We start from the raw sequence: 26002 nt of genomic DNA, 5'->3' as shown, positions 1-26002 counted from the left end.
CTTCTTATTCATATCCTGACGCCCCAGTCAGATGGTCCCATTCAGCAGCTCAAACAGACAACTGTGAATGGGATTAGAGGAATTTCTAAAGCTTCATGGTAATTGTATCCAAACAGGTCATCCGCAGTATCAGACAGGGAGAGAGAGAGAGAGAGAGAGAGAGCGAGAGAGCGAGAGAGAGAGAGAGAGAAAAACAAGACAGTATGAGATGGAAAGAGAAAGTGAGATAGGGAATGAGAGTCAGCTATAGAGGGAGAAAGAGAGGGACCGGGTGGGACAGACAGAGTCGAAGTGAAGAAGAGGCAAGAGGCAAAGAATTATTTTTTTATATATATTTAGAGTAGCCAATTTTTTTTTTGTCCAATTAAGGGGCAATTTGAGTGGCCAATCCACCTACCCTGCACATTTTTGGGTTGTGGGGGTGAAACCTACGCAGACACGGGGAGAATGTGCAAACTCCACATGGATAGTGACCAGGGGCCGGGATCGAGCCTGGGTCCTCGGAGCTGGAAGGCAGCGGTGCTAACCACTGCGCCACCATGCTGCCCAAGAGGCAGAGAATTAAAGGAAAATGGAGAGGGGAAGAGAAGGGAAAAGGAGAAATAAAAAGGTTGGGACTTTTATCACCAATAAACAGAAACTAGAAAAGGTACTTTTAGTTTGAACGATGTGAAGTAAAGTTTAGTTCTGAGATATGGGGATACCGCCAGCCACCTGCCCGATTAACGCTCACAAAAACCCATGAAAATCTGGACCTAGGAAGATATCTTAAGTGGATTAAGAGCAGCTGTTTCGGGAAAGATTTGCTAAAATGCTGAATGTAACAGGGAGAGTGTGAGGGCAGAACTCACCATCACTGACACACTCAAAGTAAATGTGCCAAAATGTACCTTGAGCAGGTGGTTGTCTGTCACGCGGGAGGTGGGGGAGTGAGGCCGAGTTTCAGGGTAGTACAGCTGAGTTGCCACCTTGTCTGTCCACACACACAACCTTGTGGGCTGGGCTTAACCTGGGACTGATTTTACACTTAATCTTGTATTTACAGCAAATGGTTATTGCAGCCCGATTGGGGATGGGGGGGGGGGGGGGGGGGGGGGGGGGGGGGGAGAGGGGGGGGGGGGGGGGAAGAAAGGGGACAGTTATGGTTGTCTGAGCATTTTCACTAATAATGGAGCTGAGATTAAAGGGAGCGAGGCCAGAAGAAGACAATACTGGGCTGCCCTGAATCTCCGCGATGGCGTGACTTTAAATCTTGGAGCTGTTGTTTGCTGGTGAAGGGGCCAGCTGGAGCTGAACAGCGCCCCCTGCCCCCCCCCCCCCCCCCCCAACAAAATCCATGCCATATGTCAGCTCATCAGAGAGTACCATTTGTCAAAGCAGTTCAAGTTGGAAGGGCTGCTTCTGAATAGGGTAAATCTCTGCTGCCAGTAACCTGGGACGCTGCCGACATGAAGGAGATTTAAGGGCCACGCATGCTGTTACTGTGTAAATGCAAATGATATTCAGACTCTCTCTCTCTTCGCTTGGGGCCTTGACAGGAATGGAGCCCTAGGATCTCTCAGCTTCGAGCAATGCAAACCCAGAGAAAAATCATTAAATCGTACAATTCTTTTTTAGTGCCTGTTTGTCATTTTCTCAGAATTAAATTTAGTTGAATGAGTTATTTAAAATGTTGGAGGTGGTGCTCGCTTTGGCAGCACATATACTAAAATTGGAACAATACAGAGAAGATTAGCATGGCCCCTGCGCAAGGATGACACGCAAATTCTTGAAGTGTTCCATTAAAAAAAATAAAAAATGTTGGAGGTGGGGAAACTGTTTGACTGGCTGGGGAATGGGAGGATCCTCCAGGAATACAGCTAAGCAGAGTTGGCAACCCTGCTCCTCAGAACTACCACCCTGATGCCAGTGGTGGGAGGGTAGAGGGCACTCCCACTGGGTGTGGAGGAGTCGAGGGGTGACCAGGTGGGTAAACTGGGGGTCGCCACCAATACAGACAAATTCTGAGAAGGTTTTTGGATGTGTCAGAAACTATGAGATTGACAGGAAGGGGAAATTTCAGAGCACTCCCAGAGTTTGGTTGAGGTGGGGGTCAATATCACAGACACCGTGACAGATCACTGAGAACCAGAGGCAAATGATCCCAATGTCTGTCCAAATGTTCAGCTCAGAGAGTCTGCATTTACACAGTAACAGCATGCACACTCCTTAAATCTCCACCCATGTCACCAGCATCTGAAAGGCCGAATTTATCATAGTCATGGTCAGGTGCGGCTTCCAGACGCTGAAACATCTGTTGGTGGGGTCCCTTTATACTCCCCACCACCCCATCAGTGCCTGTGCACACAGATACGGGTCTCCAATTGGACACCCAGGCTTCTGAGTTGAACCGTCTCAGATTTGGTCAGTCCTCGGTGAAGGCATGGCAGACACTGGTACAATGGGGTGCAGGCTTAATTGTCACCATTCTGTCAGCAAGCGCATGATGCAGTTGCTCCCTCACCAAGCTCTGCGACATCTTACCATCAGCGCACTGGACAACCCAAGAAGTCGGGCTCAGCCAAGGAGAGAATTCTCTCTTGTCGAAACAAGCCTGTGCAAAAGCTCTGCTTCTTCCGACACGCAGCGAGCCAGCCCCTCTGAAATTATTCATATTGGCCAGGGCACAGGACCAGAACTGCTCTACTTTCCTGTAAGCAGCACGGTGGGATGTTTTACATTCACCTGAGAGGCAGCCGGGGCCTCAACCTTCATTGCATTAGAAAGACAGCACCTAGGGCAGCACGGTGGCGCAGTGGGTTAGCCCTGTTGCCTCACGGCGCTGAGGTCCCAGGTTCGATCCCGGCTCTGGGTCACTGTCTGTGTGGAGTTTGCACATTCTCCCCGTGTCTGCGTGGGTTTCGCCCCCACAACCTAAAAATGTGCAGGGTAGGTGGATTGGCCGCGCTAAATTGCCCCTTAATTAGAAAAAAATGAATTGGGTACTCTAAATTTATAAAAAACAAAAAGAAAGAAAGACAGCACCTCCGACAGTGTTGTACGTCCTCGAGTGCCTGTCAACATTTTGTGCTCTGCGGTGGTTTTGAACCCTGAACTTCCTGACTTGGAGATGTGAATGCTGCCAATGAGAGCAAAGCTGACACTGGAAGCCATCATTAACGTCCTTTACCCATCGTTCAAGCTTTGCTTTATTTTCCAATCTTCCACTTGGGGAGAACAGAAAGGGCTTTCCACACACGAGGACCTTGATTCCCATGGACGGGACAAGTCAGAATGATGGGAAAGACCGGTTGCAGCTGCTCAGCGTTCATTTCCATTGGTTATTCCCAAATCTGGCAGCAGACCTGGATATGTACCAGGAGAAAATCAATATGGATATGCCGGGATATTCAACGGGATATGGCGCTCGACTCATCGATCGACAGTTCCAACGCGCCACAGCAGAAAACCGCACCAACCTCCTCCTTGGGACACAACCGACAGAATACCCTTCGTCGTCCAGTACTTCCCCGGAGCGGAGAAACTACGACATCTTCTTCGCAGCCTTCAACACGTCATCGATGAAGATGAACATCTTGCCAAGGTCATCCCCACACCCCCACTACTTGCCTTCAAACAACCGCGCAACCTCAAACAAACCATTGTTTGCAGCAAACTACCCAGCCTTCAGAACAGTGACCACGACACCACACAACCCTGCCATGGCAATCTCTGCAAGACGTGCCAGAAAATCGACATGGATACCACCATTACACGTGAGAATACCACCCACCAGGTACACGGTACATACTCGTGCGACTCGGCCAACGTTGTCTACCTCATACGCTGCGGGAAAGGATGTCCCGAAGACCATGCAGACGCTGCGACAACGGATGAACGGACATCGTGCAACAATCGGCAGGCAGGAATGTTCCCTTCCAGTCGGGGAACACTTCAGCAGTCAAGGGCATTCAGCCTCTGATCTCCGGGTAAGCGTTCTCCAAGGCGGCCTTCAGGACCCGCGACAACGCAGAATCGCCGAGCAGAAACTCATAGTCAAGTTCCGCACACATGAGTGCGGCCTCAACCGGGACCTGGGATTCATGTCGCATTACATTCATCCCCCACCATCTGACCTGCGAAATCCTACCAACTGCCTGGCTTGTGACAATTCACACCTCTTTAACCTGGAGTTACCCCTCTCTCTGGATCTGTACAGACTTAATTACCCGCAAATGCTCGCATTCAAAGCATTGTCTGGCATCTTTGACTTTGTCTGTATATATGTTTCTGGAACCTACCTCTTCATTCACCTGAGGAAGGAGCAGTGCTCCAAAAGCTAGTGATTTGAAACAAACCTGTTGGACTTTAACCTGGTGTTGTAAGACTTCGTACTATCTCAGATTTGTCAGAGCAGGAATCACACTCTGGACTGATGGTTACGACAGCTGGTAAACTGGCCCATCAGAGGGGGCAGAAATAATGCTTCTGCAACACAGGAACATTTGCATATATGAATGACTTATACAATAATATATCAGAAGAGCTGTGACTTAATTGTAGAATCATAGCCTGTGGGTGTGGGGGGCGAGTCGATAAGTAATGTAACACTCAGTCTAGTCAGTGCGACAGTGAGGTGTCAGATTGCTGAGCACATTGTGAAATGTGTAAACTCCTGTCCCCATTCTGCCTCTCCCGTCAATACTGTCGGTGCTGCTTTTTGTATGAAGTGAAGCTGTTTCCTCGCTGCATGTTGTGGATTTGCTGTTGACAATCCTCAGCTGTACCTGTGACTTCTGGCACTTTCTCAGAAAGATTCTGGAAGCCACGTCAATTCTGCCCAAAATAAAGTCGGAGACGTTTGCAAATTGATTTTGGAGGAGTTTTTAAAGCGGAGGATAAGGTTTATCCGCAGTAAGAGTCTATGTCACCACTTACCCCCCCCCAGCATGGTGAGGGGAGACCAGGGCAGATTCTTTTGGTGAATGCGACCAACTTCCTTCCAATACTTTAGGTGGAAACTTTAAAATAATGACAAATAACTTCAGAATAGATGTCTTACTTTCTGCCAGTGGGAAAGAATTGCTCTGATGGGCCATGCGCCATTCACCTAGTCCCCCATCACTTCAGTGATTCACCGATGAACCTCTCCAGTAGTACAGTGTGAAAATCAGAGGGTCAGACAGGGTAGTTCACTGCTAATGGTTTAGGCTGCCCTCATTCTCGGCGGCTGAAAGCCTGGTTGAGGTACCCTCAATAACGACGCTTAGAGTGTAAACGGTAAAGAAGGCTTTATTAGACTAAGAACTATGCTAGAGCTGAGACATGTGCTGACTGCTGCACAGCCCATGAGGCAGCCCTTTATATATGGCTCACAGATGGGCGGAGCCAGAGGCGGAGTCCCCAGGGTTCCAAGCCCGGTCTTAAAGGGGACATCACCTTACATGATGATAAGGCAGTAACCGTTTATCACATTCACCCCCTGTTTAAAAAGAGTCCGGCGGGGGTGAAGTGCCATCATAGGTCCATCCGTCTCGGTGGCCGAATCATCCTCATCGACCTCCTCAATTCAAGCGGTGGTGCGTCAGGCACGGAGGTCCCGGTTGAGGGCACATCCGGGAGCACAGTGGTCGGAGCTTCGGTCCAGGTCGGGGCAGGGGGACTAGGCAGGGCCGGGGGTAGCGGTGCCGGTGCCGGCGGGGTGTGTAAAGGGGGCGCAAGGGGGGGCGTGCGGTAGGTGCTCACCAACGGGGGGGTAGGGCCGGAAGGGGGTGTGTTGTAGGGGGCGCTGGGTCCTGCAGGGGAGCGCCGTGGGAAGAGGCGTCTGTGGTGGGGGAACCAGCGGGTGCCAGATCCCGGAGGGAAACCGTATCTTGCCTGCCGTCGTTGTACTCAACGTAGGCGTAACAGGGGTTGGCGTGGAGCAGTCGGATCTTTTCGACCAGGGGGTCCGTTTTATGGCTCCTCGCGTGCCTCCGGAGAAGAACAGGTCCCGGAGCCATCAGCCAAGGTGGAAGCGAGACCCCGGAGGTAGACTTCCTGGGGAAGACAAACAATCGGTTGTGAGGGGTCTCATTCATGGCCGTGTAGAGGAGTGACCTAATTGAGCGTAGGGCATCAGGTAGGACCTCCTGCCAGTGGGTGGTTGGGAGACTTCTCGACCGCAGGGCCAGAAGGACAGCCTTCCACTCTGTCGCCATCTCCCTCTCCACCTGCCCATTTCCCCGCGGGTTATAACTGGTCATTCTGCTCGAGGCGATGCCTTTGCTGAGCAGATACTGACGCAGTTCATCGCTCATGAACGATGTACCCCGGTCGCTGTGGATATAAGCGGGGAAACCGAACAGGGTGAAGATGCTGTGCAGTGCCTTAATCACCGTGGCTGAGGTCATGTCGGTGCAGGGAATGGCGAATGGGAAACGGGAGAACTCATCGATCACGGTGAGGAAATAGGCATAACGATTGGTGGACGGGAGGGGCCCCTTGAAGTCCATGCTCAGTCGCTCAAAGGGACCTGAGGCCTTCACGAGCCGAACCTTGTCTGGCCGGTAGAAGTGCATGTGCCGCGGGACAGGGCATCTGGGGGCTCGTTGAGCTCCCCTGGACGATACTTGATATCGTACGTGTAGGTGGAGAATTCGATCCTCCACCTCAAAATTTTATCGTTTTTTTATTTTGCCCCGTTGCGTGTTATCGAACATATAGGCGACCGACCGTTGGTCGGTGGCGAGGGTAAACCTCCTACCGGCGAGGTAGTGTCTCCAGCACCGCACAGCCTCCACAATGGCTTGTGCCTCCTTTTCGACTGCAGAGTGTCGAACCTCGGAGGTGGTGAGGGTTCGGGAGAAGAACGCTACTGGTCTGCCTGCCTGATTGAGGGTAGCAGCCAGGGCGATGTCTGATGCATCGCTCTCTACCTGGAAAGGGATGGTTTCGTCCACCGCGTGCATAGCGGCCTTGATGCGGTTGAAGGCCAATTGAGCCTCAGCCGAGAGGGGAAAAATGATGGTCTTTATGAGTGGGCGGGCTTTGTCCGCATACTTGGGGACCCACTGGGCGTAATAAGAGAAAAGCCCCAAGCACCGTTTGAGAGCCTTGAGGCTGCGGGGGAGAGGGAATTCCTTAAGGGGGCGCATGCGGTCGGGGTCGGGACCTAGGGCCCCGTCTTCCACGACATAGCCGAGGATGGCTAGCCGGGTGGTGTGGAAAACGCATTTGTCCTCGTTGTAGGTCAGGTTAAGGGCTCGGGCGGTCTGGAGGAACTTTTTGAGGTTAGCGTCATGGTCCTGCTGATCATGGCCGCAGATGGTGACATTGTCCAAGTACGGGTATGTAGCCCGCAAACCGTACTGGTCCACCATTTGGTCCATCGCCCTTTGAAAGACGGAGACCCCATTTGTGACACCAAAGGGGACCCTGAGGAAGTGGAAGAGCCGGCCGGCTGCTTCGAAGGCAGTATAGGGGCGGTCTTTTGGTTGGATGGGGAGCTGGTGGTAGGTGGATTTGAGGTCGACCGTGGAAAAGACTCGGTATTGGGCGATCCGATTTACCATTTCCGCGATGCAAGGAAGGGGGTACGCATCAAGCTGTGTGAATCGGTTTATGGTCTGGCTATAATCCACGACCATCCGTTTCTTCTCCCCGGACCGGACTACCACCACTTGCGCTCTCCAAGGGCTGTTGCTAGCCTCGATGACCCCCTCTCCCAGTAAACGCTGGACCTCTGACTTGATAAAAGCCATATCTCGGGCACTGTAGCGCCGGCTCCTGGTGGCGACGGGCTTACAGTCAGGAGTGAGGTTCGCGAATAGCGAGGGGGGTGCAACTTTCAGTGTCGCAAGGCAGCACACCGTGAGGGGGGGGGCAAGGGTCCGCCGAACTTCAGTGTCAGGCTTCGGTGGCTGCACTGGAATTCCAGTCCGAGCAGCAGGTGGGCACAGAGGTGAGGAAGGATCTAAAATTTGAAACGGCTGTATTTGGCACCCTGGATCGAGAGATCCGCAATACAGTACCCCTTGATTTGTACCGAGTGGGACCCGGATGCGAGGGCTATGGTTTGGGATGCGGGATAGGTGCGTAGGGAGCAGCGCCTTACCGTTTCAGGGTGGATAAAGCTCTCCGTGCTCCCGGAGTTGAAGAGGCATGCAGTGTCGCGCCCGTTGACCTGGACCTGCATCATAGAGTTCTGCAGGTGTTTTGGCCGAGTTTGGCTGAGGGTGATCGCACCCACTCGCGGGTAGTCGAAGCCCTCAGCCGAGTCGGACTCGTAAAATGGCCGCCGCCGTCGGTCGCACGTGTCGGGTCGAGAAGATGGCCGCTCCCATGATTCGCACTAGGCTGATGACGGGTCAGAAGGGGGCGTGTCGGGTACGTGTGCAGCAGCATTGCGAGGCCTGCGGGCCTGAGAGCCTGATTTTCGGGCCGGCTGTTCTTTGTTTTTCTGGACCCTGAGTCTGGCCAGACAGACCCTCGCAAAGTGCCGTTTCTTCCCGCAGTCGCTGCAGATCGCGGAGCGGGCTGGGCAGCATGGGCGTGGGTGCTAGCCCTGCCCGCAGAAGTAGCACGATGTGCCCCCATGGTGAGCGGGTCGCCGCGTGGCGCAGGCCTGTAATAAGGCTGAGTCTGAGGAAGTCCGGGGGGGGCTCGCAGAGTCCGCGGGGTACGTACCCAAGTTATGTCGGGCCACCTCCAGCGAGGAGGCGAGCGTTAGCGTGTCCTGGAGGTCTTTTGCCCCGTTTTCGAGCATCCGCTGCCGGATGTAGGTCGAGCGGATGCCGGACACGAAAGCGCCCCTGACGTGCAGGTTCATATGGACTTCCCCTGTCACATCCTGATGGTCACAGTCCCTGGCAAGCGCGGTGAGTTTCTCGACGAATTCGTCTAGCGATTGCCCCGAGCGCTGCCGGCAGGTAGAGAGCAGATGCCTGGCGTGTACCTCGTTGATGGGTTTGACAAACCGCTTGCGGAGTAACTCGACCGCCTCTTCATAAGTCGTCGCCTTTTCGAGCGTGGCGGAGATTCTGTGACTCACCCGGGCGTGGAGTAGACGCAGCTTGCGTGGCCCCAGGATGGGAGTCTCTGCGGAGTCCAGGTAGGCCTCGAAGCACCGCAGCCAGTATTTAAAAATTTCCTTCGCCTCCGGTGTCCGTGCTTCCAGATTGAGCTTCTCTGGTTCTAGGCCTGCGTCCATCCTGAATCTAATTTAGTCTAATAAATTGAGGTACCCTCAATAACGACGCTTAGGACTTCCGGGTGCGGCGATGACCAGCTGAGTTGCACGTTTCGGCAGCTCCCGGTGGAACGGACTTTTGGGCTCTTAAGAAGAGCCCCAACGGCAATTTTAACGGCTAAAAGTACTGTGCGGTGAACCAGAAGGGAATCCCCCCTGGATACGGATGAAAAAAGGAGAGGAAGGTGGCCTGATTGCGGTGGATCCTTTAGAGCAGCGGCAAGGAAGGCAAGCAAAAACCAAGATGGCGTCGGAAGGTGGCAGTTTAATATGGGGCCCTGAACAACACGAGTTTTTGAAACGCTGCGTGGAAGAACTCAAAAAGGAAATGAAGAAGGAGCTGTTGGCCCCGATATTACAGGCGATCGAAGGGCTAAAGGAGGAGCAAAAGACCCAGGAGCGGGAGCTTCGGGTCGTGAAGGCAAAGGCAGCCGAGAATGAGGACGACATACAGGGCCTGGTGGTGAAGACGGAGATGCACGAGGCACACCATAAACGATGTGTGGAAAGGCTGGAGGCGCTGGAGAACAACGCGAGGAGGAACAACATAAGGATTCTTGGTCTTCCTGAAGGTGCGGAGGGAGCGGACGTCGGGGCATATGTGAGCACGATGCTGCACTCGTTAATGGGAGCGGAGGCCCCGGCGGGTCCGCTGGAGGTGGAGGGAGCATACCGAGTGATGGCGCGAGGACCGAGAGCAGGAGAAATTCCTAGAGCCATAGTGGTGAGATTCCTCCGTTTTAAGGACAAAGAGATGGTCCTTAGATGGGCAAAGAAAACTCGGAGCAGTAAGTGGGAGAACGCGGTGATCCGCATATACCAAAACTGGATTGCGGAGGTGGCGAGAAGGAGGGCGAGCTTTAATCGGGCCAAGGCGGTGCTTCACAAAAAGAAGATAACATTCGGAATGCTGCAACCGGCAAGACTGTGGGTCACATATCAAGGGAGGCACCACTACTTTGAGACGGCGGATGAAGCGTGGACTTTTATCGTGGAAGAAAAATTGGAATGAGCGGGTTATTAAAAAAAAAAGAACGTTTGAAACAAAGTGGTGGGGCGAGTATGGGGGGCGAAGAGGGGGGTAAAAAGGGGGGAAAGAGGAGTTTTATGTTATTAATCCTGCGATGTGGTAACTTTTCTCTCTTCCACAGGAGGTGGTGGGGGGAGGAAAGGAGGTGGAGGAGATGGGGCGTTGGCCATTGGGGGCGGGGCCAAGGGGGAAGCACGGGCTCAGTTCCCGCGCTATGATAATCATGGCGGGAATAGGGAAGCAGGAAGGAGGGGGCGTCGTACGGTGCGAGCCGAGGTCACGGGGGGAAGCCGAGGTCGGCCAGAGTTTGCTGACTTCTGGGAGCAACATGGGGGGTGTAACTACGCTAGTGGGGGATCTAGCGCGGGGGGGGGGTGGGAGGGGGGAATTATTGGGCTGCTGCTGCTGGGGAGAGGGGGGAGCTGGCATGGGGTGGGATGGGCGGGGGGGCACCGCCTGGGGGGGACACAGCTGCGTGGGAACCGGGTGAGGAGCTGGAAAAAGGGGATGGCTAATCGACAAGGGGGGGGGGGGTAAAAAGCCCCCCAACCCGGCTGATCACGTGGAACGTGAGAGGGCTGAACGGGCCGATAAAGAGGGCACGGGTACTCGCACACCTTAAGAAACTTAAGGCAGACATGGTTATGTTACAGGAAACGCACTTGAAACTGATAGACCAGGTGAGACTACGCAAAGGTTGGGTGGGGCAGGTGTTCCATTCGGGGCTAGATGCGAAAAACAGGGGGGTGGCTATATTAGTGGGGAAGCGGGTAATGTTTGAGGCAAAGACTATAGTGGCGGATAGCGGGGGCAGATACGTGATGGTGAGTGGCAAACTACAGGGGGAGACGGTGGTTTTGGTAAACGTATATGCCCCGAACTGGGATGATGCCAATTTTATGAGGCGTATGCTAGGACGCATCCCGGATCTAGAGGTGGGAAAGTTGGTAATGGGGGGAGATTTCAATACGGTGTTGGAACCAGGGCTGGACAGGTCGATGTCCAGGACTGGTAGGAGGCCGGCAGCAGCCAAGGTGCTTAAAGATTTTATGGAGCAGATGGGAGGAGTAGACCCGTGGAGATTTAGCAGACCTAGGAGTAAGGAGTTTTCGTTTTTCTCCTATGTCCACAAAGTCTATTCGCGAATAGACTTTTTTGTTTTGGGAAGGGCGTTGATCCCGAAGGTGAGGGGAACGGAGTATACGGCTATAGCCATTTCGGATCACGCTCCACATTGGGTGGACTACGAGATAGGGGAGGAAACAGAAGGGCGCCCACCCTGGAGAATGGACATGGGACTAATGGCAGATGAGGGGGTGTGTCTAAGGGTGAGGGGGTGCATTGAAAAGTACTTGGAACTCAATGATAATGGGGAGGTCCAGGTGGGAGTGGTCTGGGAGACGCTGAAGGCAGTGGTTAGAGGGGAGCTGATATCAATAAGGGCACATAAAGGAAAGCAGGAGAGTAGGGAACGGGAGCGGTTGCTGCAAGAACCTCTGAGGGTGGACAGGCAATATGCGGAGGCACCGGAGGAGGGACTGCACAGGGAAAGGCAAAGGCTACACGTAGAATTTGACTTGCTGACAACGGGTACTGCAGAGGCACAGTGGAGGAAGGCACAGGGTGTACAGTACGAATATGGGGAGAAGGCGAGCAGGTTGCTGGCTCACCAATTGAGGAAAAGGGGAGCAGCGAGGGAAATAGGGGGAGTGAGGGATGAGGAAGGAGAGATGGAGCGGGGAGCGGAGAAAGTGAATGGAGTGTTCAAGGCATTTTATAAAAAATTATATGAAACTCAACCCCCGGATGGGAGGGAGAGAATGATGGGCTTTCTGGACCGGCTGGAATTTCCCAAGGTGAAGGAGCAGGAAAGGGTGGGACTGGGAGCACAGATTGAAATAGAGGAAGTAGTGAAAGGAATTAGGAGCATGCAGGCAGGGAAGGCTCCGGGACCGGATGGATTCCCAGTTGAATTTTACAGGAAATATGTGGACTTGCTCGCCCCGCTACTGATGAGGACCTTTAATGAGGCAAAGGAAAGGGGACAGCTGCCCCCGACCATGTCTGAGGCAACGATATCGCTTCTCCTAAAGAAGGAAAAGGACCCGCTGCAAAGCGGGTCCTATAGACCTATTTCCCTCCTAAATGTAGACGCTAAGATTCTGGCCAAGGTAATGGCAATGAGGATAGAGGATTGTGTCCCGAGGGTGGTCCATGAGGACCAAACTGGGTTTGTGAAGGCGAGACAGCTGAATACGAATATACGGAGGCTGCTAGGGGTAATGATGATGCCCCCACCAGAGGGGGAAGTGGAGATAGTGGTGGCGATGGATGCCGAGAAAGCATTTGATAGAGTGGAGTGGGATTATCTGTGGGAGGTGCTGAGGAGATTTGGTTTTGGAGATGAGTATGTTGGATGGGTGCAGCTGTTGTATAGGGCCCCAGTGGCGAGTGTGGTCACGAATGGACGGGGATCTGCATACTTTCGGCTCCACAGAGGGACAAGGCAGGGATGCCCTCTGTCCCCATTATTGTTTGCACTGGCGATTGAGCCCCTGGCAATAGCATTGAGGGGTTCCAAGAAGTGGAGGGGAGTACTTAGAGGAGGAGAAGAACACCGGGTATCTCTGTATGCGGATGATTTGTTGTTATATGTAGCGGACCCGGCGGAGGGGATGCCAGAGATAATGCGGACACTTCGGGAGTTTGGAGAATTCTCAGGATATAAACTGAACATGGGGAAAAGTGAGTTGTTTGTGGTGCATCCAGGGGAGCAGAGCAGAGAAATAGAGGACTTTCCGCTGAGGAAGGTAACAAGGGACTTTCGTTACTTGGGGATCCAGATAGCCAAGAATTGGGGTACATTGCATAGGTTAAATTTAACGCGATTGGTGGAACAAATGGAGGAGGACTTCAAGAGATGGGACATGGTATCCCTGTCACTGGCAGGGAGGGTGCAGGCGGTTAAAATGGTAGTCCTCCCGAGATTCCTCTTTGTGTTTCAGTGCCTCCCGGTAGTGATCACGAAGGCTTTTTTCAAAAGGATCGAAAAGAGTATCATGAGTTTTGTGTGGGCCGGGAAGACCCCGAGAGTGAGGAAGGGATTCTTACAGCGTAGTAGGGATAGGGGGGGGCTGGCACTACCGAGCCTAAGTGAGTACTACTGGGCCGCCAATATCTCAATGGTGAGTAAGTGGATGGGAGAAGAGGAGGGAGCGGCGTGGAAGAGATTGGAGAGGGCGTCCTGTAGGGGGACTAGCCTACAAGCTATGGTGACGGCCCCATTGCCGTTCTCACCGAAGAAATACACCACAAGCCCGGTGGTGGTGGCGACTTTGAAAATTTGGGGACAGTGGAGACGGCATAGGGGAAAGACTGGAGCCTTGGTGGGGTCCCCGATAAGAAATAACCATAGGTTTGCCCCGGGGAGAATGGATGGGGGATTTGGAATCTGGCAAAGAGCAGGAGTAATGCAACTGAAAGATCTGTTTGTGGATGGGAAGTTCGCAAGTCTGGGAGTGCTGACCGAGAAATATGGGTTGCCCCAAGGGAATGCATTCCGGTATATGCAACTGAGGGCTTTTGCGAGGCAACAGGTGAGGGAATTCCCGCAGCTCGCGACGCATGAGGTGCAGGACAGAGTGATCTCAAATACATGGGTGGGGGACGGTAAGGTGTCAGATATATATAGGGAAATGAGGGACGAGGGGGAGATTATGGTAGATGAGCTGAAAGGGAAATGGGAAGAAGAGCTGGGGGAGGAGATTGAGGAGGGGCTGTGGGCGGATGCCCTAAGTAGGGTAAACTCATTGTCCTCGTGTGCCAGGCTAAGCCTGATTCAATTTAAGGTGTTACACAGGGCGCATATGACTGGAGCACGGCTCAGTAAATTTTTTGGGGTAGAGGATAGGTGTGCAAGATGCTCGAGAAGCCCAGCGAATCACACCCACATGTTCTGGTCATGTCCGGCACTACAGGGGTTTTGGGTGGGGGTGACAAAGGTGCTTTCAAAAGTAGTGGGGGTCCAGGTCGAACCAAGCTGGGGGTTGGCTATATTTGGGGTTGCACAAGAGCCGGGAGTACAGGAGGCGAGAGAGGCCGATGTTTTGGCCTTTGCGTCCCTAGTAGCCCGGCGCAGGATACTGTTGATGTGGAAGGAAGCCAAGCCCCTGGGGGTGGAGACCTGGATAAATGACATGGCAGGGTTTATAAAGCTGGAACGGATTAAGTTCGTCCTAAGGGGATCGGCTCAAGGGTTCACCAGGCGGTGGCAACCGTTCGTCGAATACCTCACAGAAAGATAGAGGGAATGGAAAAGAAGAAGGCAGCAGCAGCCCAGGGGGGTGCGGGGGAGGAACCAGAAGGACTCTCAGGGTTGTTAATATATATGTATAATATGTATAGGTCGTTGCTATAAATAATTGTATATTGGACTGTTAAATCACATTTTTGGAGAGTGTTTATCTGAGACAAGGCAGTTGCCATTTAGTTTTAGTTTTAGTTTTTGTTATATATTATTTATTCTTTGTTTATAAAACAGGTCATTGTTATTTATACTGTTATATTATTGTGTAAAGGATACACAATGTACTGTGATGGTTGACCAAAAATTTTCAATAAAATATTTTTTAAAAAAAATAACGACGCTTAGAGTGTAAATGGTAAAGAAGGCTTTATTAGACTAAGAACTATGCTAGAGCTGAAGCATGTGCTGACTGCTGCACAGCCCATGAGGCAGCCCTTTATATATGGCTCACAGATGGGCGGAGCCAGAGGCGGAGTCCCCAGGGTTCCAAGCCCGGTCTTAAAGGGGACATCACCTTACATGATAATAAGGCAGTAACCGTTCATCACACCGGTGATCACAATAATATGGCTATAATGATGAGGGTCGTTTCATAGACCAGAACCGTGCAATACAGAGTCCTGTCAGTTCTCTCAGATGGGCACAGAAAGATCCCAAGGCACCATTTAAAAGAAGGGCAGGGGAAACCTTCCTTTATCCTGGCCAATATTTATCCCTCAAGCAGATGATCACATTGTTGATTGTGAAATCTTGCTGTGCACAAATTGGAACATAGGACTTGGGAGCAGACGCACGCCATTCAGCCCTTCGATTCCACTTCACCATTCGGTAGAATCATGGCTGAGCTGATCGAGATCTCAAAACCCAATTTCCTGCACTGCCCCCACAACTCTCGACTCCCCAGTGTATCAGAAATCTGATGAACTCTGCCTGAAGTCAATTCAATGACCCAGGCTTTACTACTCTCTGGAGAAGGGAATTCTATTTCCTACCTTCCAACAGCTCTTAAATGACTTCAAACTTTGCAATGCACTTGGGGACATTCTGAGTTTGTGTAAGTACAAGTTCCTTTCTTTGGTTTTCTGACTTAGCAAATTGACCAAGAGTCAAGTGGGGGAACAAAATCTACTCTGTACTGAAATAAAGTCAGCCTGGTCGATTTGCCTCACGGCTCTGTCTAGCTGTAACACTCTTGAGCCATGATTATCCATCTTGTTCCAGCTCTCACTAATCCCCACTAATGAAAAATTAAATAAAAATGTGTCCAGTTTCCTTTTGAAAGTTGTTATTGAATTGTTATAACCTGCCTACTTACGATTGGCTAGGAACTAATGACTATCCCACAATCCTATGGGAGTATGAACTTCCCCAATGAGGGGGGCAGAGAAACGCCTAGTATAAATAAAGCTGGCCAGTTCAGGAACCAGCAGGAAGGAGAAGGTAGCAAGGGAAGTTACTGCTACTGTTATGTATATATTATTATAGTAAATAAACGTTATTACTTTGTATCCTTAAAACTCGTGCTGGATTCTTCGTGGCCCTTACAAAACTGGCGATGAGGGTTAAAGTGAATAGCTGTCTACACTGCTGAAGCCACCTCCCTGGATTTTTGTTGGATACAGGTTGGAAGTTGTTTTCTATTGTACCATGCCTCTGTACGGATGTTTTTGATGCTGCGCTGGAAAGCTGGAACCAGTACACACAACGGATGCGTTACTATTTCCGGGCAAACAATATCACCGAAAACGAGCGCCAGGTGGTCATATTGCTCACCGCCTGCGGGCCGCATACGTTTGGGGTGATTAGGAGCCTTACGTACCCAGCTGCGCCGGACACCAAAACGTTTGACGAACTTGTGAATATAGTGGGGAAACACTTTAACCCAACCCCGTCCACGATAGTCCAGCGTTACCGGTTTAATACCGCTGAGAGGACCCCTGGAGAATCCCTTGCCGATTTTTTTATCCAGGCTACGCGGGATTGCGGAATACTGTGACTATGGTGAGACCTTGTCAGAAATGTTACGCGACCGTTTGGTTTGCGGTATTAACAATGCAGCAACCCAGAGAAAGTTGTTAGCGGAGCCAACATTGACTTTTCAACAGGCAATACAAATAGTCTTGTCCCGAGAGAGCGCAGAGCGAGGAGTACAGGAGCTACAGGGAATGGAAGTGCATGCCTTGGGGCGCAACCCTTTCCGCCCAAAAACGTCCCCCCGCACTCCTGCGGTCCCTTGGGCGAGGCAACGACCGGACCGACGCCAGTGGCCATCGGACATTCCTCCCCGAAGGGAGCCTTCTCCAGAGCCAATGGATGAGGAGCCATGTCCGTGTCAGACTTGTAGGCGCCGACCCCATCGCGGACGGCGGTCTTGGGGACGCCAGAGGCGCCGTCGTTCCGACCGAAACTGGGACTAGCCCAGGGGCCGTAACTGGGACCAGCCCAGAGGCCGTACCTTCCATGTGGATGAACCTGCGGCGACCACTCCTGAGGACGTGGAGACGGAGGACGACTGCCTGCAGCTGCATTGTGTGGCAGCTCCCCGTGTGGCCCCCATTAAGGTGACAGTACGGGTCAATGGCCACCCGCTGGAGATGGAGTTGGATACTGACGCAGCGGTCTCCGTGATCGCCCAGAGGACATTCGACCGCATCAAGCAGGGTATACAGACCCTTACATTAACCGACTCACAGGCCAGGTTGGCCACCTACACGGGGGAACCACTGGACATTGCAGGAACTACAATGACCCCTGTTGTCTATGGACGCCAGGAGGGGCGTTTCCCACTTATCGTAGTGCGTGGCCATGGGCCCAGCCTGTTGGGTCGGGACTGGTTGCGCCATTTGCGGTTGCAATGGCAGCACATCCTCCAAACAGTTTCTGGAGGGTTGACTGAGGTGCTAGGACGATACCCAGAGGTATTCCAGTCTGGTTTGGGGAAAATAAAAGGGGCCGTAGCCCGTATCCAAGTTGAACCAGGAGCCACGCTGCGCTATTTCCGGGCGCGCCCAGTGCCTTACGCTTTGCTCGAGAAGGTAGAAGGGGAGCTCACTCGTTTGGAGAGTTTGGGTATTATCAGGCCCGTCCGTTTTGCTGACTGGGCAGCACCAATTGTACCAGTAATGAAGCCAGATGCCACAGTTCGCTTGTGTGGCGACTATAAACTTACAGTGAATACAGTTTCCCGACTCGACCGATATCCAATGCCTCGCATAGAGGATCTCTATGCGAAACTTGCAGGTGGACTCTCATTCACAAAATTAGATATGAGTCACGCCTACCTGCAGTTGGAGCTGGACCCTGCCTCCCGACCACATGTAACCATTACCACACACCGGGGCCTGTATGAATATACACGGTTGCCCTTTGGAGTATCCTCTGCCTGCGCAATTTTTCAACGTGTTATGGAGGGCATTTTGAGAGGTTTACCACGTGTGGCTGTCTACCTAGATGACGTGTTGATTACAGGGACGTCGGAGCAAGAGCATTTGGAAAATCTGGAGGCTGTCCTTAGACGCCTTTCGGAGGCTGGAGTCCGTTTACGTCACACAAAGTGCGTATTTCAGGCAAAAGAAGTAGTCTACCTAGGTTATCGGGTGGACCGCGAGGGTCTGCACCCTGTCGCAGAGAAGGTGCGTGCAATTCAACATGCCCCCACCCCGACTGACACTTCGCATCTTCGTTCTTTTCTCGGTCTCGTAAACTATTACGGGAAGTTCCTCCCCAATCTGGCAACTACGCTGGCCCCCTTACACCTGCTGCTAAAGAAAAATCACACCTGGGTTTGGGGTCAGCCGCAAGAAACCGCTTTCCGGCGGGTAAAACAACAATTGTCGTCGTCTGGGTTACTAACCCACTATGATCCGGGAAAGCCTTTGCTCGTCACATGTGATGCATCCCCGTATGGTACTGGGGCCGTCCTGTCCCACAAGATGGAGAACGGGGCCGAGCGACCGATAGCTTTCGCCTCCCGCACATTGACTGCAGCGGAGAAAAAGCACGCGCAGATCGAGAAGGAGGGCCTGGCAGTGGTTTTCGCGGTGAAACCCTTCCACCAGTATGTGTACGGCCGCCATTTCACTATCGTGACTGATCATAAGCCCCTGCTGGGACTTTTCAGAGAGGATAAGCCAATACCGCCCATTGCTTCTGCACGGATCCAGCGCTGGGCTTTGTTGCTTGCTGCATACGAGTATTCTCTGGAGCACAAACCAGGAACGCAGATAGCAAATGCCGACGCACTGAGCCGATTGCCTTTATCGACCGGCCCCATGTCGACACCCACGACCGGTGAGGTGGTTGCAACCCTAAATTTTATGGACACCTTGCCTGTCACGGCATCACAGATCCGTGAGTGGACCCAGACGGAGCCAGTCTTGTCAAAGGTTCGGCACATAGTCCTGTATGGTGGGCAGCATAGACAGCTCCCAGGCGAGTTGCGGGCATTTTCCTCCAAGCTGTCAGAGTTCAGCGTGGAAGACGGCATCCTCTTGTGGGGGACGCGTGTGATTTTCCCGGAAAAAGGCCAGGAGCTGATATTATCAGACTTGCACAATGGGCATCCGGGCGTGACCAAGATGAAAATGTTGGCCCGGAGTTATGTCTGGTGGCCAGGCCTCGACACCGACATTGAGAAGGTGGCCCAAAACTGCTCCATTTGCCAGGGGCATCAGAAGCTTCCGCCGGCCGCGCCCCTACATCACTGGGAATGGCCAGGGCGGCCTTGGGCACGCTTACATGCAGATTTCGCAGGCCCTTTTCAGGGATCCATGTTCCTTCTACTAATTGACGCCCAGTCCAAATGTCTGGAGGTGCATAAGATGCAGGGGACAACGTCCTGCGCAACAATTGAAAAGATGCGTTTATCATTTAGTACGCATGGCCTCCCCGAGGTGCTGGTCACGGATAATGGCACTCCATTCACGAGTGAGGAGTTTGCTAGGTTTACAAAGATGAACGGCATCCGCCATATCCGCACTGCCCCTTACCACCCGGCTTCAAATGGGTTGGCAGAGCGTGCAGTGCAAACATTCAAAAGAGGCCTAAAGAAGCAGTCTTCCGGATCAATGGACACGAGACTGGCTCGCTTTTTGTTTACGTACAGGACCACCCCCCATACAGTGACTGGGGTAGCTCCCAGCAGAACTCCTAATGGGCCGGAGACTTCGCACCCACCTTAGTATGGTCTTCCCAGACATTGGCACAAAAGTACGCCGCACACAAGAACGGCAGGGACAGGGATTGTCTCGGCATCGTCCGATTCGGCAGTTTGCGCCCGGTGACCCAGTATTCGTGCGGAATTTTGCTGGTGGTGCCCAATGGGTTCCTGGTGTAATCTTACCAAGTGCAAGCCCAGGGTCGTCTCCAGCGAAAACACGTAGACCACGTCCGGTCCAGAAGATCATCCCCTCAAAAGATTCCCCGCCCCCGGAGCTCATTTCAACAGCCGCAAAGACCAGAGACAAGGGAAGGTCGTCCTCAAAATCTTCCACTGGTGCCTCACTCGAAGCCTGCGCAGGTCGTTACGAGACCGAATGGAGATAGAGACGCTGACATGACGGAGGCAGCAGACTCTGACTCCGAGATGGAGACACAGGATGCATCAGAGGGGGAATCCTCGGGTCCACGGGCCGTGGATGTACAACCGTTACGCCGTTCATCATGGAAGCGCCGGTCTCCGTCTCGTTATACGCCGCCTGATCCAGCGCCGCGTGCAAATGGTGTCCGGCCGGCGGCAAAACGAGTCCGACGCCCTCCTTCGCCAGGGTCTTCGGTGGATTCCTTGGACTTTGGGGGGGAGGGATGTTATAACCTGCCTACTTACGATTGGCTGGGGACTAATGACTATCCCACAATCCTATGGGAGTATGAACTTCCCCAATGAGGGGGGCGGAGAAACTCCTAGTATAAATAAGCTGGCCAGTTCAGGAACCAGCAGGAAGGAGAAGGTAGCAAGGGAAGTTACTGCTACTGTTATGTATATATTATTATAGTAAATAAACGTTATTACTTTGTATCCTTAAAACTCGTGCTGGATTCTTCGTGGCCCTTACAAAATGAATCTACTTCCAAAGCCTCATCGAGCAGCACCTTCCAGATCACAACAACACACTGTTTTGTTAGTTTAGACGGGCAGCATGGTCGGCACAGGCTTGGAGGGCCGAAGGGCCTGTTCCTGTTCTGTACTTTTCTTTGTTCTTTTTGTTGTTCTAAATAAATTCATAGAATGTACAGTGCATAAGGAGGCCACTCAGCCCATCGAGCCTACACCGGCCCTTGAAAGAGCAGTGTACTGAAGCCCACACCTCCACTCTATCCCCGTAACCCAGTAACCCCACTAACCTTTAGACACTAAGGGGCAATTTAGCATGGCCCATCCACCTAACCTGCACATCTTTGGACTGTGGGAGGAAACCGGAGCACCCAGCGGAAACCCACGCAAAAAAAAAAGGGCAGCACGGTAGCAATGTGGATAGCACAATTGCTTCACAGCTCCAGGGTCCCAGGTTCGATTCCGGCTTGGGTCACTGTCTGTGCGGAGTCTGCACATCCTCCCCCTGTGTGTGTGGGTTTCCTCCGGGTGCTCCGGTTTCCTCCCACAGTCCAAAGATGTGCAGGTTAGGTGGATTGGCCATGATTAATTGCCCTTAGTGTCCAAAATGGCACTTAGTGTTGGGTGGGGTTACTGGGTTATGGGGATAGGGTGGAGGTGTTGACCTTGGATAGGGTGCTCTTTCCAGGAGCCGGTGCAGACTCGATGGGCCGAATGGCCTCCTTCTGCACTGTAAATTCTATGATTCTATGAAATTGTTTCTGTGTTTCCACCCTACCAATCAGATTAAACCTGTGTCTCTCTGGTTGCTGACTCTGCGGACAGTTTCTCTTTATTAACTCTCACCTTCGCTGCTCCGAGGAGAACCACAGTTTCTCTCGTTTCTTCCATGTAACAAGTTCCACATTGTAGAATTGCACCCGGTGTGAGAGACCGTGATTTAATTAATCCATTTTACTGTCTGCTTTTTTATATTGAAAACACAAAGCTAAAGCCAAGAGAAATCTTGAACCCCAAAATAATCTACGCTAGATGCTGGGAACAGGAAGCTCTTATTCGAGTATTTTTTGTTCACAGGTCCTTAAGTGAGATGTAAGGTGAGGCATACGGACAAGGTCAATACTTGATCCTGGGGTTCCTGATCCCCAGAATTGTCCAACAGTCTCCACGAATTCCTGGTTGACTGCAGGACGCTGTTGTAAGCAGCACACAAGAGGAATATCACAGCAACATGAAGCAGATTGTGGTTGTTTTATTTTCTTCAATGTAAAAACATAAGAAACAGGAGCAGGAGTACTCCATTCAACCCTCTTGTTTGCGCAGCCATTCAATAAGAATGTGGCTGATATAATCCTGACCCCAACTCCACTTCCTGACCGTTTTTACAACCGTCGACTACCTAGTTCAGGAATTTAGTAATCTTTATTATTGTCACAAGCAGGCTTACAGTAACACTGCAATGAAGTTACTTTGCAAAGCCCCTAGTCGCCACACTCCGACGCCTGTTCGGGTACACGGAGGGAGAATTCAGAATGTCCAATTCACCTCACAGCATGTCTTTCAGAACTTGTGGGAGGAAACTGGAGCACCCGGAGGAAACCCATGCAGACACGGGGAGAACGTGCAGACTCCGCACAGACAGTGACCCAAGCTGGGAATCGAACCCAGGACCCTGGCGCTGTGAAAGAACAGTGCTAACCACTGTGCTACCTTGCTGCCTCAAATACATCCAATGACTCAGTCAAGAGTCTGACGACCCATACAACATCCAGACATAGGAACAGCTTCTTCCTGACAGCTACTAGACTCCTCAACGACTCCCCCCATCGGACCGATCTTTTCCCTGTAAGAACACTATTCACGACGCCCTATGCTGCTTTTGTTTGGCCTTGTTCCGCACTGTAACCAATCACTATTTGTCGATGTACTCTGTTGATTATTCTTTTGTCTACTATGTACGTACTGTGTACGTTCCCTTGGCCGCAGAAAAATACTTTTCACTGCACTTCGGTACACGTGACAATAAATATCAATCAATCAACTTTCTGTGTAAACAGATCACATTATTATTACTACTGTTATTGCATCCTCCCACCAGTGGTCACGCTGCGGTGCCTCCAAATCTCAAATCAACTCAACTTCTCGGCTTCCCTAATTCTGTCCAATTCATTCTGGATTCTCTCTGCTGCCTCTTCTTATTCCATTGTCCCTTCCTCCATATCCTCAGGCATAGTGCCTGAATTATCCATTCTCAAAAGGTTAAAGATTGAGCTGTGCTTCACTGGGATTCAGAAATGAAGACCTACTCTTGTCCTGGTTGATATTTACCCCTCAACCAAACCCCCCCACCCCGTCATTATTGATCTTATATTTGTGGGAGCTTACTGTGTACATCACTACAGAGAGTCGGGAACACTGCCCAGTCCATCACACAAACCCACCTCCCATCCATTGACGCCGTCGACACCTCCCGATGCCTTGGGAAATCGGGCAGTATAATCAAAAACCCTTCCCATCTGGGTTATTCACTCTTCCAACCTCTCCCATTGGGCAGGAGATACAGAAACCTCAGAACACGCACTAACAGGTTCAAACACAGCTTCTTCCCCATTGGTACCAGACTCCTGAATGACACTCCTATGGACTGAACTGATCTCTCCACACACCTTCTCTACTGTTGTAACACTATACTCCGTATGCTTCACCCGATGTCTATGTCTATGTATTTGCATTGTATATTTATCGTACGTCCTATGTTTTTCATGTATGGAACTATACTGTATGCAGGACAATACTTTCCACTGTACCTCGGTACAGGTGACAATAAATCTAAATCTATCAGCTAATACATTTCCTGTAAGTTGCAAAAGCACTTCATTTGTTGTATTGAGAGGTCAGGAAAGGCTCCATATAAAAATGCAAATCTTTTCTTTTTACTCTGTCAGATTCCAGGTTCTAACTGACTATGTAACCTGGCCTTAACCTGGGGCCCCCGTGAATGTCCAGATTGGAAGAAGGAACACAGAGGCTCCGAAATGCCAAGAAATGGAAATTACCGGGAAGCACGGTGGCGCAGTGGGTTAGCCCTGTTGCCTCACGGCGCCGAGGTCCCAGGTTCGATCCCAGCTCTGGGTCCCTGTGTGGAGTTTGCGCATTCTCCCCATGTTTGCGTGGGTTTCGCCCCCACAACCCAAAGATGTGCAGGCGAGGTGGATTGGCCGTGCTAAATTGCCCCTTAATTGGAAAAAATGAATTGGGTACACTAAATTTATATTAAAAGAAAGAAATGGAAATTACTGCATGGGTAACAGGAACTCACTTTACTGTTTACACATCATGAGTCATACCATTTACTGTAGATAAATAAATTAGAATGGAACTGAGCAGAAAGATGCTTCTCCTCCAGAAAAAAACCCAGAAGAAAATGTTTGAAACAAATGGCAGCCGGAAAAGAAGCTGATGTGAGTGAGATTAACAGTTGAACCGCGGGCTGTGTTTTTGGAAGGATGGTGACGGTACTATTTTACAGCCTCCTCACTCATCTATTTGCTGCACAAAACCCATGCTCAGCCCTTCCTGCCATCCAGAATTAATTAAAAATGTATTAGACAATATATTTGCATGTATATTAATAAACCTAAATAATTAAACAAGAAAGCAACAAGTATTAACCACGGTTTAGTGGGGCAAATATCTCTTCAGAAAGTGATCAGTTCAAGTCAGACTGCAGGCTGAGTGTGGTAGTCACCACTGTTGTATTATATTGTATATATAGGTATTACGGTAAGGCCCCTGTACTACAGGTACGGGGGTAGATCCCTGCATGCTGGCTCCGCCCAGGAGGTGGAGTATAAATGTGTGTGCTCTCCGAACAGCAGCCATTTCAGCAGCTGCTGTAGGAGGCCACACATCTCTGCGTAATGAAGCCTCGATTACTCTCTACTCTCGTCTCATCGTAATTGATCGTGCATCACTGAGATTTAGTCACTTGGCCTATCAGCGCAGCACTGAGGGAATGCTGCAGTGTCAGAGGAACTATCTTTTGAATGCAGTGCCATCTGCCAGCTGAGTGGCACATTACCCATCCTATCGTATTGTTTCAAAGTGTCTCCCGCTGCCCTGACCAACATCACCAGAAATGGTTTAACTGGCCTGTCATTCATCTCACCTGACCAAAACAGACATACATGAGCTGCAGTTTGTGAATGGGACTGCCCTGCAGTTACCCACACTGCACTCAGATTTCCAAATCACGCACAATCCCGTCATACGAGGAACTCGACCTGTTCTTCAATGTTGCCAAAACAAAACTCATATCAACCCAAACCTGGTCGGCCAAATATTCCACCTCCCATACATGCCGAAGGGGAGACTCTGGTATGCTCTGAGCACGAAAATTGGTGAAGTGGTAAACAGGGAGGAGGAAAGCCTTTGATTACAAGGAGATTTACACGGGCTGGTCAGATGGGCAGGACAGTGGCAAATGGAATTTAACCCTGAAAAGTGAGAGGTGATGTATTTTGGGAGGACCAACAAGACCAGGGAATGCACAATGAACAATAGGGCGCTAGGAAGTACAGAGGACAAAAAGGACCTCGGGGTGCATGTCCATAGATCCCTGAAGGTAGCAGGACAGCTAGATAAGGTGGTTAACAAGGCACATGGGATACTTGCCTTTATTAGCTGAGGCATAGGATATAAAAGCCCGGAGGTTATGAAGGAGGTGTGTAAACTGGCGCTCGTTAGGTCACAGCTAGTGTACTGTGCGCAGTTCTGGTCTCCACGCTATGGGAAGGAAGTGATTGCACTAGAGAAGGTGCAGAGGAGATTCACTACCATGTTACCTGGGAGCGTTTCAGTCTTGAAGAGAGGTTGGTTAGGCTGGGGTTGTTTTCCTTACAGCAGATAAGGCTGAGGGGGGACCACACAGACAGTGACCCAAGCCAGGATTCAAACCCGGGACCCTGGCGCTGTGAAGCAACAGTGCTAACCACTGTGCCATCAGAAACACCTGACCTTCCGGGAGCAGAGAGGAGCGGACCTGCGCAGGACACTGCGCGGAACACTGCGCGGAACACTGCGCTACGGGTAGGACAGCTGCTTGTCTGTTTGTTTATTTCAAATTGAAAAAAACCCAATAAAGTGACGTCACAGGAGACTGTGACCTGATTGGCTGAAAGGCAGACTGGGCTAAATTTGAATATTTGTGGAGTTATGAGTTTGAACTTGATTTAAATTACTATTTTTAAGTTGATTTGAATTACTATTTTTAATTTGTTAATCTCACTTAAATAACTATTTTGGGTTGATTTAAATTACTATTTTTAAGTTGATTTAAATAACTTTTTAAATTTCAATTAAATATCTATTTAATTTGTTGTCAGATTAAGCAAGATAAATACTCAG

At 51.1% G+C, this 26002-nt stretch overlaps 1 protein-coding gene and 1 non-coding gene across 2 annotated transcripts in view; one reads left to right on the top strand and one right to left on the bottom strand.

The window, feature by feature from the left end:
• The window catches only part of LOC140406216 (rhomboid-related protein 3-like), a gene marked incomplete at its 3' end in the record, with an annotated part of 90117 nt that overhangs the window by 33790 nt on the left and 30325 nt on the right, over positions 1–26002 (bottom strand). The window lies entirely within an intron of this gene.
• LOC140406219 (U6 spliceosomal RNA) lies at positions 1682–1788 on the top strand. Its single transcript, XR_011939086.1, has one exon. It is a non-coding gene; the product is annotated as a U6 spliceosomal RNA (small nuclear RNA).

This window comes from Scyliorhinus torazame, unplaced genomic scaffold, assembly GCF_047496885.1.
Source record: "Scyliorhinus torazame isolate Kashiwa2021f unplaced genomic scaffold, sScyTor2.1 scaffold_372, whole genome shotgun sequence".
NCBI classification, from domain to species: Eukaryota; Metazoa; Chordata; class Chondrichthyes; order Carcharhiniformes; family Scyliorhinidae; genus Scyliorhinus; species Scyliorhinus torazame.
The sequence above is the reverse complement of the archived record's forward strand: the minus strand, read 5'-3'. Positions and strand labels throughout refer to the sequence as shown.